Source organism: Macaca mulatta, chromosome 20, assembly GCF_049350105.2.
Source record: "Macaca mulatta isolate MMU2019108-1 chromosome 20, T2T-MMU8v2.0, whole genome shotgun sequence".
Classification (NCBI taxonomy): Eukaryota; Metazoa; Chordata; class Mammalia; order Primates; family Cercopithecidae; genus Macaca; species Macaca mulatta.
The window spans coordinates 12247814-12260143 of NC_133425.1; the positions used below are offsets into that span (position 1 = coordinate 12247814).

Sequence of the window (12330 nt, forward strand, 5' to 3'; positions counted from 1 at the left end):
TGCGTTCAAGCAGTCTTTCCACTTCAGCCTCCCAAGTAGCTGGGACTACAGGTGTACACCATCACACCCGGCCATTACCTTTTAGTTACATAAATAGTGTGCAAATACCTTGTCCTTGTAAGAAAACAAAACTAACGCCAGATACCATGGCTCACGCCTGTAATCCCAGTACTTTGGGAGACTGAGGCAAGGGTTGTGGGGGATCACTTGAGCCCAGGAGTTGGAGACCAGACTGAGCAACGTAGCAAGACCCCATCTCTAAAAAAAAAAAAAAAAATTATGTAGCTGGGTATGGTGGTGTTCATCTATAGTCCCAGCTGCTCAGGAGGCTGAGGTGGGAGGATTGTTTGAGTCCAGGAAGTCAAGCCTATACTGAGCTGTGATGGCATCACTGCACTCCAGCCTGGGTGGCAGAGTGAGACTTGGTCTCAAAAAAGTAAAATAAAATAAAAACTCAGTAATTTCCACCCCCTTCATCCCACTTCCCTGGGTGACTACAGTCATAGTGGGTATGTTTTCTTCCAGACCTGTCTCCCAAGAAGCACACAGAGACCCACAGGAGAAATACAGACCATTGAAAGTTTTCTAAATTTATTTTCTGATTATAAAAGTATTATCTATTCACTGTAGAAAATTAAGAAAAGAGAAACAAGCCTTTAAAAAACGCTTGTAACCATACCATAACCCAAAAATAACCACATGAGTTCATTTTACAAAAATGAGGTCACCCTGTGCACACTGTTCGATAACCTTCATGTTTCACTCCAGGCCTTGGGGGGTGCCTTGCCCCTGTCATCACCAAGCTGTGTGTCTCATCAAGACTTCCAGAGGTAGTGCCTGAGGCCATTTTTGGTTGGCAAACGTAGGAATATTTTGTCCATGTACATAATTATGTCTTCTATGAAAGATGATGCTGATTTTGCCTTGAGGTAAATGACATTTTCCTTATAAATTTCAATACAAAGGGAGGGACATAATCTAAAGAAAACATCACATCAGTGGTACAGGTGGACAACTAGGAAGAAATCCTTAGGATGGTAAGGAAATGACTAAAGTTTAGGAACCACCATTTTAACAGCATCTTTTAAAAAACTGACTGTATAACATGACACCACGAGGGCCTGCCAAGATTTAGTTTCCCCGTATCTGTGAATTTTTCCCTTTTTAAGTCCTCCCTGCCCCGAGTTTGAAGTTCCCTGTAGCTGAATCGCTACACCCAACCATGAGAACGGCCGTAACCTAAAATTCTAGAACAAGTTAAAGGACACGCCCAGCTGAAAGACTTCTTTGCCAATTGCCAAGTTGCCTCCTGGAAGGCTGTCCCAGTGTGAGCAGCTGGGTGAGTAACCAGGGGCTGTTTTCCTGATGGAAATTCACAGCTGTGAGTAAATGCCTCACATCCCTTACCAATTTCCTTATCTGAAAGATTTAATCAGCTCCCTCGCCCTTGACAGGTTTCTTTCTCTGTGTTTTGGGGGTCTCTGTAAGTGCCTTTTAATATTTCCGTGGTGTGTGTTAATCTTTCATTAGAATTTGATGCATCAGAAATATTTTTAAAAGGCTTAGTTCAATTAATTTCCTTCCCTGCCCTATTATTTTACTTCCTTCTTTACCTGAATCATTAATGGCAAAGAGCGCTGACACAGAACTGAGTTCAGGGCTGCTCTAATTAACTCCCCGGGATGTTATGAGCAATCCATCAGTCCTGGGCTTGCATTACAGCCTCCGTATTTACTGGTGTGTTTTTCAGTGAGCATTCCCTGCCGGTGAAACATCCAGCAGCTTTTTGGCCCCATTGGTTTACATCTGTTTCATGAATGGCCTGGAACATCTTGCCCCAGTGTCTCAGAGGGAGATGAGGAAAAGGATTTTATGCTTTGCTTTGTTTTTTAATTATCCATGGGCTGTGAGTTCCTTGCATTATAATAGCAGGAGCACAAGCCTATGATCAGACTCCACCAAGTTCAGTGTTGGCTCAGGATATGACCTCGGGCAGGTTTGTCTCCTCAGCTGACCCACAGGGCATGGGTGTAGGGAGGTCTGCCTCCCCCAAAGGATGCCAGAAGGCCAACTGGTATGCAGACTTGGCTGAGTGGTAGAATCACTTGGAGAGCTTTAAGGCTCCCAGTGCCCAGGTCACACCCCACACCCATTAAATCAGACTATCTGGGGGCAGGAGCCAGCATCTGTGTTTTCAGTGATCCCAGGTGATCCCACATGCAGTAGCATTTGGGAGCCACAGCTCTAAGGATTAACCGAGGCCTCTGCAGCACACACTAGCATGGTGGCCAACAGTGAGTTCTCAGTGCCCACCCCTCAACAGAAAAGCCAGAAGGTGGAGACACAGAAGTCAGATCCTGCTCGGCCCCATCTCCGAGGAATGGCCGTGTGAGCCTTTGTACTGAGAATGCGTGTCTGTGTGCACCGAGGATGCAGGAAGGGACGGGGGACCAAGTGGCAGGTAGCCTTTTCTTCTAAACTACTACCAGGTATTTGCATCCCAGCCTGTTTAGTGTTGCTGCTGAGTCCCCTCTGCCTTGAAGAATTGTCAGGCTCCTCAGTAAGGAGACATGGGCTTCCAAATGTGGCTTCCTACGAGCTGAGCGTGAGGGCCTTAGTGTGGCCATCCGTAATGGTATTTGGGATCTGACAGGTCTCCAAACCGCTTGTCCATAGACCCTCCAAGGCCCTGCACCCTGAGAACCAGCCTGGTGGGGCTGGAGTCCTGAAATCTGCACTTTGTCCTAGTGCCGGGTGCCCCAGGCTGCCAATGGGCCTCCCTTCGAGGAACCCTGGATCCCTCCCAAGACGCTGTGTGTGAGCTTCAGCCTTTCCAGTTGCCTGCACATTCTCGCCCAAGTGCTGTGTGTGGGAGTAACTTTTCAACTCCTTCTTTCAAGAGCCTTTCCCTCCCCTCCACTGGGACCAGTCCTGTGGGGGAGCCGGGACAAAGAGATGCCGAGGCAGTGAGCAAGTCAGACCCTGCTCATCCTCTGAGGCCAGGGTGGAGAGAGGCAGGTGGCCCATAAGGAATCCCTTCCAGCAGTGAGACCCGTGGCACCCAATGCCCACTGATCATACGTACTTCCTCTGTGACATTGACAGAGAGCTGTGTGGAACGTGCTTTCTGTGTGCTTGGCAGGGAGTGTGGTGGCTAAGGTGAGGCTTGGGAGCTATAGCCCCCAGGCTGAGTCAGCCGAGAGCCAAGAGTGCATGTGGCCAGAGCGCCCCATTCCTTCCAGGTCAGGGAGCTCCAAGGCCGTGGGCCAGGCTGCTTCATGCCACCCGGGTTTGCCGGGACAGGTCATTCACATGCACGGCTCATCGGCAGACGTGGAGCAGAGCTGTTTCCCACGGTCCCACACAGTGGGCAGGGTCTCTTTTTCTTCCCTCTAACCCTTCGCTGTCCAACACAGTAGCCACTTGTGGCTGTCTAAATCTACATTAATGAAAATTAAATTAAGGTTAAATAAAATTAAACATTTCTGTTCCACTGTCAAACCACATTTCAAGTGCTCAGTCATAGGTAGCAAGACAACAGAAAAAGAGTATTTAATGGTATTTAATTTTAATTGAAATGCAAATAGCCATATGTGTGGTGGCTCTGTACTAGACAGCACGGCTGTAGGACATTTCCATCAATGCAGAAAGTCCTTTTGGGCAGCAGCGCTGTCTGGCAGGTGCGGTAAAATCGGGAAACAAGAAAGGCATGGGTTTGGGGTCGTTCGGGATCCCAGCTCCATCACTTTCTAGTGTGTGGCTGCATGCTGTCAACCCTGCTGGGGCCCAGGCGTCCTCGTCTGGGACTGAAAGCCCAGATTTGTGTGGCTACTTCCTCACCCAGGTGCGAGGATGGGGCAAAGTGAGGATGGTAACAGTAACAGAGATGTGGACTGGGCACTCACTCTCTGCTTTCATTCTTCCCTACCTGGGACCCACGTGCTGTTTTCACCCCTGTTTACAGATGGGGAAGTAGAGGCCCAGAGCCTGCGCTGTTTAAGTGCCCAGCATGTGGCAAGAAGTGAGACAGTGGGGATTGTGATTCTTATCTATCTAGCCAGAGTTGCACCTGGGGTTTAGTGGCACAGCTGACTGGGTACCAGGCTCTACACTCCTGCCAAGTGTCTGACCACGGTGGTTCTGCCTATGACACACTTATTTACTATTGGACAACCTGACTAGCTCTTTTCTTACCTTTTGCCTAAAAAAATTCAATCCATGGCTTCCTCGCTCTGAACTTGCCTCTGTGCATCAAGCTCAAGAAAGTGCAGGAGTTTCAGAGCCAGTCATACCTTAGCAGGGAGGTAAGACTGTGGGGTACTCCGCAACTTGGAGCCTGGGCTTTCTCACCACCTATCATGCCCTCTTATGGTCCTGCCAAAATCTCCTGTTTCTCTTTCGCCTTTCCCTTTCTCCGCCTGCTGGTGGATTTCCTCTGCCAAGAATTTACCAAGAGCAGCTGAAGGCGGTGATACGCACGCGGCCCGGCCAAAATGAAGTCACCCCTGCTCCTGCTCTGAAAGCCGCTGATCTCTTTCTTAGCACAGGCAGCCAAATGTGGTTTACACTTCTGGTCCAGATTTCACTAACTTAATGTGGCCCAGAGAATCTTTTTACAAGATTGGGGTTTGGTTTCAAGCACATAGAGGGACTTGGACCTGACTCACTTGGGCATTTCCTGCTTGGGGTCCTGGCAATTGACCTCTCAGAAGATAACACTAGCAGCACAACCTCAAGTCAGTTACTGACCCTCTCAGGGTCTCAGCTTCCTCATGTGTAATGTTCAGATAATGGTACCGCCTGGGCTGGATGGTTTTGAGTGCTTAGCTCAGTGCCAGGCACTTACTAAATATTACACTGTAACTGTTCTTATCTGAAATTAGCATAGGTTTATGTTTGCAAATGGCTGGAACTTTTGAAGAGTTTATTTGCAGGGTTTGCAGATGAACTTTTAAACAAAGTCTATAACAGGTTGAATATAGCTTCCCATTGTGCTGGCACAGTTTATACTAATAGATTTGTTTCAGTTACTGCTTTATGGTCTGTCTGTTCAGACTGTGGCTGCACGAGGACCAGACCTTCATTTTCACCCCTCCAGCCCTAGTACCTGGGACTGTGCTTGGCCCATAGTAGATACAGAGTAACTGATGAATTAATAAATAAAGGAACAAATGTCTTGTTTTTTTTTTATTATTATGCTTAGTAAACTCTCTTCATGTTGTATTTTAAGTTCCAGTCCAGGTCTTAATTATAAACTTCCAATTAAGGGCCTGAGTTACATTTCACTGAATAATCATAGGCAAAAACCTTTAGTTCTCGCAGTGATCTTCCCAGTGTCCCCAGTTCCTGGGCATCTGTTTATACTCCTAGGTGTGGCTTTAATAAGCCACCCTTGCTGAGGGGTCCCCACCCTCTGCAGCCTCACGCCCACCAGCCCTCACTGCCCTCTTCCTCATATCCCAGCCCCAACAAAGGACAGGAGTTTCCCAAACTCACCATGTTCCCTCCTGCCTCTGGCCCATGGCACATGCCCCTTCTCTGCATGTCCTTGACGGTAGCACTCTGCGTGTCTTGTTCATTCTGTTTTCTCCCCACTGGGCTGTGAGGCCCTGGAGAGCAGGGACTGAGCCTTTTATCTTGTCTCTCCAACACCTTGGATGTCCAAGGTAGGCATCCCTCGTCTCCACAGACATCTGGTGTGCACATACTGTGTGCCTGGCCATGAGCAATCAACAAAAATGACAAAAATCCTTGCCCTCATAGAATTAACATTCTAGAAGGTACTCCATAAAAGTTTCTTGAATGAATGGAGCTCCCTTTCTTATTTTGCCCTTCATGAATTTCATAGGTAGTTCATGTACAAGTTCACTTTTTTCTTTTCTTTTTTTCTTTTTTTTTGAAACAGGGTCTCCTGTCACCCAGGCTGGAGTGCAGTGACGCAATTATGGTCACTGTAGCCTTGACCTCCCTGGGCTGAGGTGATCCTCCCACCTCAGCCTCCCGAGTAGCTGGGACCACAGGTGCATACCACCACACCCAGCTAATTTTTGCTTTTTCTTTTTTTTTGTAGGGACAGGGTCTTGTCATGTTGCCCAGGCTGGTCTCAAACTCTTGGGCTTGAGCAGTCTGCCTGCCCCGGCCTCCCAAAGTGCTGGGATTATAGGTGTGAGCCACCTCACTTAGTTCACTTTTAAAAGAATTAAAAACTCAGAGGGAAGAATAGTTGAGATTCTCCATTTTTACCATGGCTGAAACATAGTTTAAATAAGATCATCTGATTGCGTGTGTGGTATTGTATTCCACACAGTTGTGCTGGTAGGATTGTATTTCACTTAAATCACATGCTTTGAGAATGTTGCTCTGCTGCCAAAAGTTTATTGGTAATCAGTTAGAACACAAAACATGAAAAACGTAAAGCAGGGAATTTGGTTGGTGAGGTATACAGCTTTTGTTTAAGTCCAAAGGTACAGCTTGTCTCCACCAGAGGTCTATATTTTACTGTTAATGTTTGAAGTATATTGAATTCCCACAAGCTAATTAAAAATCAGACTGCTATGCCGGTAAGCATTCACTCTGTGAACTAATTTCTGCCAAACGGCTATAAATGTGTCCCCTGGTATGAAATTTAGGCGTTCTTTCCCATCAGAAAAGAGGCATGTGGTTTAGTCCCAACCTCTTCATTTGAGTGACAAGGAAGCTGAGGTCCACTCGGAAGGGTCAGTTGCCCTGACTGAGGCCACACAGCCTAGTAAGTGACCCCAGTGGGCATCAGACCCAGGCCCCTTCTGCATCTCAGCTCAGTGTCTTCCCCACCAAACCCTGCTGGTTCTTGCTGGGTGGAACTCAGAGAGCTGCTGTTACTCCTAAGTGCCAGGCACTGTCCTAGCACCTTACAAACATCATTGAGTTTTCATAGTAACACTATAGGGACAGTATTGTTAATATCACCTCCATTTGCTGATGAGGTACCTGAGGGCCAGAGGGGAGACGGCAGCAAGCCGAGGTCCCACAGTGGTAAAGGGCAGAGCTCGGTCTAAAGCAGCAGGCAGCCTGGTCCTCACTATGCTTTCATCACAAGGCTGAGCCATCCCTGGAGGCTGAAGCTCAGGGACAGACACAGAGGGAGGGCCTGAGAGATGGGCAAGCAAATGCTCCCCAGACCTTCTGGTAGAAGTGAGGTGAGGAGCCTCAAACCACAAAGGTTTGGTGGAAAATGGGAGGCTAGTGCTGGACCCAGAAGGGTCAGATCCGAGAATATACTGGGGAGGAGCTGGCAGCCCGATGGCGCTACTCTCCACCTCTGCTTGGCCCATTGCTGGGCTTCTTTCAGGATTCAGTTTAAAACATTACCTCCTGACTGGGCACAGTGGCTCACGCCTGTAATCCCAGCACTTTGGGAGGCTGAGGTGGGCGGATCACCTGAGGTCAGGGATTTGAGACCAGCCTGACCAACATGGTGAAACCCTGTCTCTACTGAAAATACAAAAATTAACCAGGTGTGGTGGCGTGTGCCTGTTGTCCCAGCTACTCAGGAGGCTGAGACAGGGGAATCGCTTGAACCTGGCAGGTGGAGGTTGCAATGAGCCAAGATTGCGCCATTGCACTCCAGCCTGGGCAACACAGCAAGACTCCGTCTCAAAAAAATATACCTCCTGCAAGAAGCCTTCTGTGACCCTTGGGCTGTCTCATGGCCTCTCTTCCAGCGGTCTGCATCCTCCTGATCTTCCCCTGCTGTGGGTCTCATCACATGGCATGTAATTGTCACTTGTTTGGGCTCCTGTGCTAGACAGGAATCCCTGAGGGACAAGTCTTGCCCATCTGTGTGGTCCTCTTTGCCAAGCACAGAGTCCAGCACCCCCAGAAATGTTTGAATGAAAAGTCTGAGGCAGTGATGAATGGGTGTACCAGTTCCATCTCTGAAGCCTTTTCTTCCCCACAACTGGCCTATGTCAGAGGAGAGTCTGGGTTAGATGTTAGCAGGAGAGAATGCCTCCTTGCTTAGAAGAGCCTTGAATACCAGGCTGAGATCCATTTGACCAGAAGAGCTCCCTGAAGTCTGGCCAGCATCTGTGGGTACCAGGATACCCCACAGATCCTGTGGCACCCACAGATGCCTTCTCTAGCAGTGTTAGTAATATAGACCCGAGAGTCAAGTTTTATTTTGGGGAGTTTTTTTTTTTTGAGACAAGGTCTCACTCTGTCGCCCAGGCTGGAGTACAGTGGTGCAATCTCAGCTTACTGCAACCTCTGCCTCCGGGGCTCAAGCAGTCCTCCAGCCTCGGCCTTCCAAGTACCTGGGATTACAGCCACGTGCCACCATGCCCAGCTAATTTTTTTTTTTTTTTAATAAAAATGTCTCCCTAGGAGACATAGAGATGGGGTCTCACTATATTGCCCAGGCCGTTTTCGAACTCTGAGCTCAAGCAATCTTCCCACCTCGGCCTCCCAAAGAGGTGGGATTACAGGTGTGTGCCACCACACCCAGCCTATCCCAGAGGTTTTAACATACTCTCTAGACTATGTTCTCTGCCTGGGGACCTCACCCCCTAAGGAAGAACACCCTGGGCCAGTATCTGCTCTCTGGAATACCCTTGTGTACTTTCCTGATGAGGTGCCTTATAGAGGAAATCCAAGGGAAAGAGAAGGTGTAGCCCCATCTTGAAGAACGTCTATCCAGAAGGAGGAAGGAGAGGTGGGCCCACACCACAAAGGTGGAGAAAACTCACAAGCCCTCTCTGCACCCCAGCTTATTTGTTCCCAACAGCATTACTACAAAGTAGGGTGTCCTCATTTTTCAGATAGGGAAACAGCCTCTGAAGGGTCACCCAGAGTAAGGATGCATCTGCCTCCTTCATCCCTGTAGCCCAGTACCCGACACACAGTAGCCCCAGGCACATACGGGGTAGAGAGACCCTGACCACATCCTGTGGAAGGGTCCAGAGCAGAGCCATCACAGAGGGCTTCCGAAGACCAGGATACCCTTGTTCCTGGGCTGCTGGGCTGCTGAACAGCAGGGAAGAGGAGCTGTGTGAACCTCAATTCTGTGTGACTATCTGGCTGCATAATAAAGAGCTTAGGTATTCAAATCTTTTCTTGGAAATCTCAAGTATTCCATTCGGCTGCCTCACAGAGTTAGGTAACTTTATTTACTCATGCTAAACAGGGCCATTTTCAGAGAGGAAATTATGCAATGTACTATGCAAATGTGGCATTCCGAGAGCAGAGATAAGTGTGGTCACCGATGCATTATAAGATGAGATCGTGTCTCTGGCAGCTGGGTGTCACTTGATAAGGGGATATGCCAGGCTGTACTTGGAACTGATGCTCCCTTGGACTCGGTTTCTGGTAATTATGTTTTCACCACGTTGGCAAGCTGTGAACTGCATGTATTGAAGAAGTGGAACAAGGAGTGAAGCTTTTGCAAGTTGCTCATCCTTAAGTAGACTTCAGCAGAGAGGCTGACCCCATACATGTTCTGGACACATGGGAACAAGAAGGGCAACATTCTCATCCTCCATTCTCCCAAGAAGAGTCTTAAAATTTGACACGGGGGAAAGATGAAGACATGCAACTGGTTTTCTTGGCCACTTTATGAAAACCAGTCACCTCATTTTACTAGACACAGCATATACTTTTCACACTGAGAGAAAGGAAGTAGCTGTGGAAAACCCCACCTTTGGAAGCAGACAGAGCTGAGCCCAAAGCTAGCACTTCCCCCAGCCTGTGGGCACCTGGGGATGAGGCACCCAGCCTCCCCAAGCCTTCAGCTCCCTGCCTGAGAATGGCACTTTCAATTAGTTATTGCTCCTGGGCCGTGTACCAGTCAAAGACAGCCAACCTGTCACACAGTCACTGCTCAGATAGTTGCTGAGTGAGCCAGTGACAGATGTATCCACCTCTGTCTGTAAAGTGAGCATTGATACAGAGTCCTCAGTGGCCCTGAGTACCCTGGGAGACATGAAGATTCTGCAGGGTTAAGAGATTCTAGAAAGAGTCCTACAGAGGGCTCCATCCAAACTCTTTCCATTCAAATCCCTACTATTCAACTTGGGAACCAAGTAGATTTTCACAGTGATGGGATCCTGTAGTCATCACACAAAAGTGATATAAAGGAGGCCAGAAAACTAATAATTTGAGTGCAGGTTCTGCATACTGACCGGTCACCTTGTATCAAACCTGTTGTAATTTGCCTGAACTTCACGACAACCCTAGAAGTCCATTTTCCTCGCAACATTTTATTTTGAAAACTTTCAAGCATACAACCAAGTTGAAAGAATTGTATAGTCAACACCCTCATACTTGTCTACTTGTCTTATCACGTATCTACTTTATCCGCCAAACTTTTTGCAGCAGGGAGTTAGGGTCTCTGTCACCCAGGCTGGGGTGCAGTGTTTTGATCATAGCTCACTGCAACCTCGAACTCCTGGGCCCAAGTGATCTTCCCACTTTGGCCTCCCAGGCAGCTAGGACTACAGGTGTGAGCCACCACACCCAGCCCAATCTTCCTCTTTTTTTTTTTTTTTTTTTTAAGATGGAGTCTTGGTATGTTTCCCAGGCTGGGATAGCTCTGGCTATGTTAACCAAGCTGGAGTTTACAGGCTTAGTCTTGGTGCTGTAGCCTCAAACTCCTGGCCTCAAGCTATCCTCCTGCCTCAGCCTCCTGAGTTTTGGGACTGTAGTTGCACGCCACCACACCTGGCTTCTCTTCCTTTTTTTTTTTTTAAGATACTTTTCCTTATAGGTGAGGAAGTGAATCTTTTTAAAAATTTATTTCAAAGTAAATTGCAGGCCTCAGTACCCTTCTCCCCAAATACTCCAGCTTGCATATCATGAAATAGCGCTATAAAATTATTTTATTACCCCCCCACCTATAGATGAGACAACTGAAGCAAAGTCACATGCCCAGGGTCACCACAGCTAGAAGGTGGCAGAGTTACCAGTCAACTCCAGGCACTTGGCCCCAGGCCCGGCTTGGGACTGTTCCCCTGCATTCAGACCTATGCTTCTGGGCGGGGAAGCAGAGCTGGAATGTGTTAGGAGAACACAGAGTTTTCTTAACAGTGCTCTGCCGGTTACTCTTGGTGGTGTGGGCAGAGGGGTGTGGAGAGGCAGCTGAGGCCAGGACATCAGTGTGGCACCTGTAACGGGAGGCCCAGTGATCACAGCTCAAACCTTAAAACCAAGCACTAGATCCCAGTTTCCCCGGGTAACTGAATTTCAACAAATACCCCATTATCTCCATACCTCATTGCTAGTTTCCTTTGCAAATCCCAGAAATGCCACCAGTACATTTTTTTTTTCCTCTTCGTATTAGAGGGTGCGGCTCATAGGCTTGGCAGTAGAAAGGTGCCAAGACCCATTCTCCATCCAGGAAATATCACACTTCACACCTGCCCCCTTTTTGTGCTGGGAAGGAATGCTTTAGGGAGCTACAAAGGAGACAAAGTAATTGATTGCTACTTGCAGCGAGTAACCCATAAGCTGTTGCTGGGTTGATGGAGAAATGGTTACTTAATTTTCTTCAAAGGATTGATTTGACTGTCAGGAGAAGCAGCCAACCTAATTGAGTGTGCTAGTTCACACCCTCGGTGGGAACAGTCTCAGCTCTTCTTTCATCTTCAAAGTGTCCTGGATTATGAAGTCCCCCACTGGAGTTAGTCGAGGCTCGGGAAGGTCCAGATGTCATATCACGCTGTTCTGCGTCCTCCGGGTGATCTGTAGAATTTACCAGGGCCCGGTTCCTTGTCACTGCAGCTCTGCTGGGCTTGCACTGGAATCAGCACTGGCTTCCTTTTCAAAGCACTCAAGTTAGCTCCCAAGGAAACATGATTTTTTTATGCCCCAGAATGACTGCTGTTTTCAGTTTTCACTGGATTCTGACAGGGTGGTGACCTGGGAGAGATGCATTGCACTGTCCTCCTGAGCTGTTGATTGACCCCTCGGACCACTTAGGCTTCCTCTCCCCTCCACCCCGCAGTGAGCCGTGACTCACCAGGTACTCCCCAGCGGTGCAGTACTGGTGGCCAAGGCCCCTCCTGCAGCTGCGTTCTGTCATCAGGGAGGCATGCGAGGCTGGTTTTTCCCTGAAGTCACCAATGTAATTCTGTGCCACAAAGAACTATCTCCATCCCACAGAGGCTGGTGCCCCAAGTGTCCAGCAGCTTGGAAGGGCAGCCATCCTTGTGCTGGTGAAGCACCATGAAGGCAGGCCGCTGACCGGTCTTGCTAACTGATGGATTCTGGCATCTGAAAAGAGCCCAAGGGGCAGACACCCAGCTTCAGTCTCCCCTGCATGCCAGGAAGAGAAACTCTCAAGGGTAGAAGAGAGAC

The 12330-nt window shown here is 48.4% G+C and overlaps 1 protein-coding gene across 35 annotated transcripts in view; it reads left to right on the plus strand.

Moving 5' to 3' along the window:
- Positions 1–12330, plus strand: part of CLEC16A (C-type lectin domain containing 16A) — a 238236-nt gene that overhangs the window by 150621 nt on the left and 75285 nt on the right. The gene's annotated exons all lie outside the window — the stretch shown is intronic.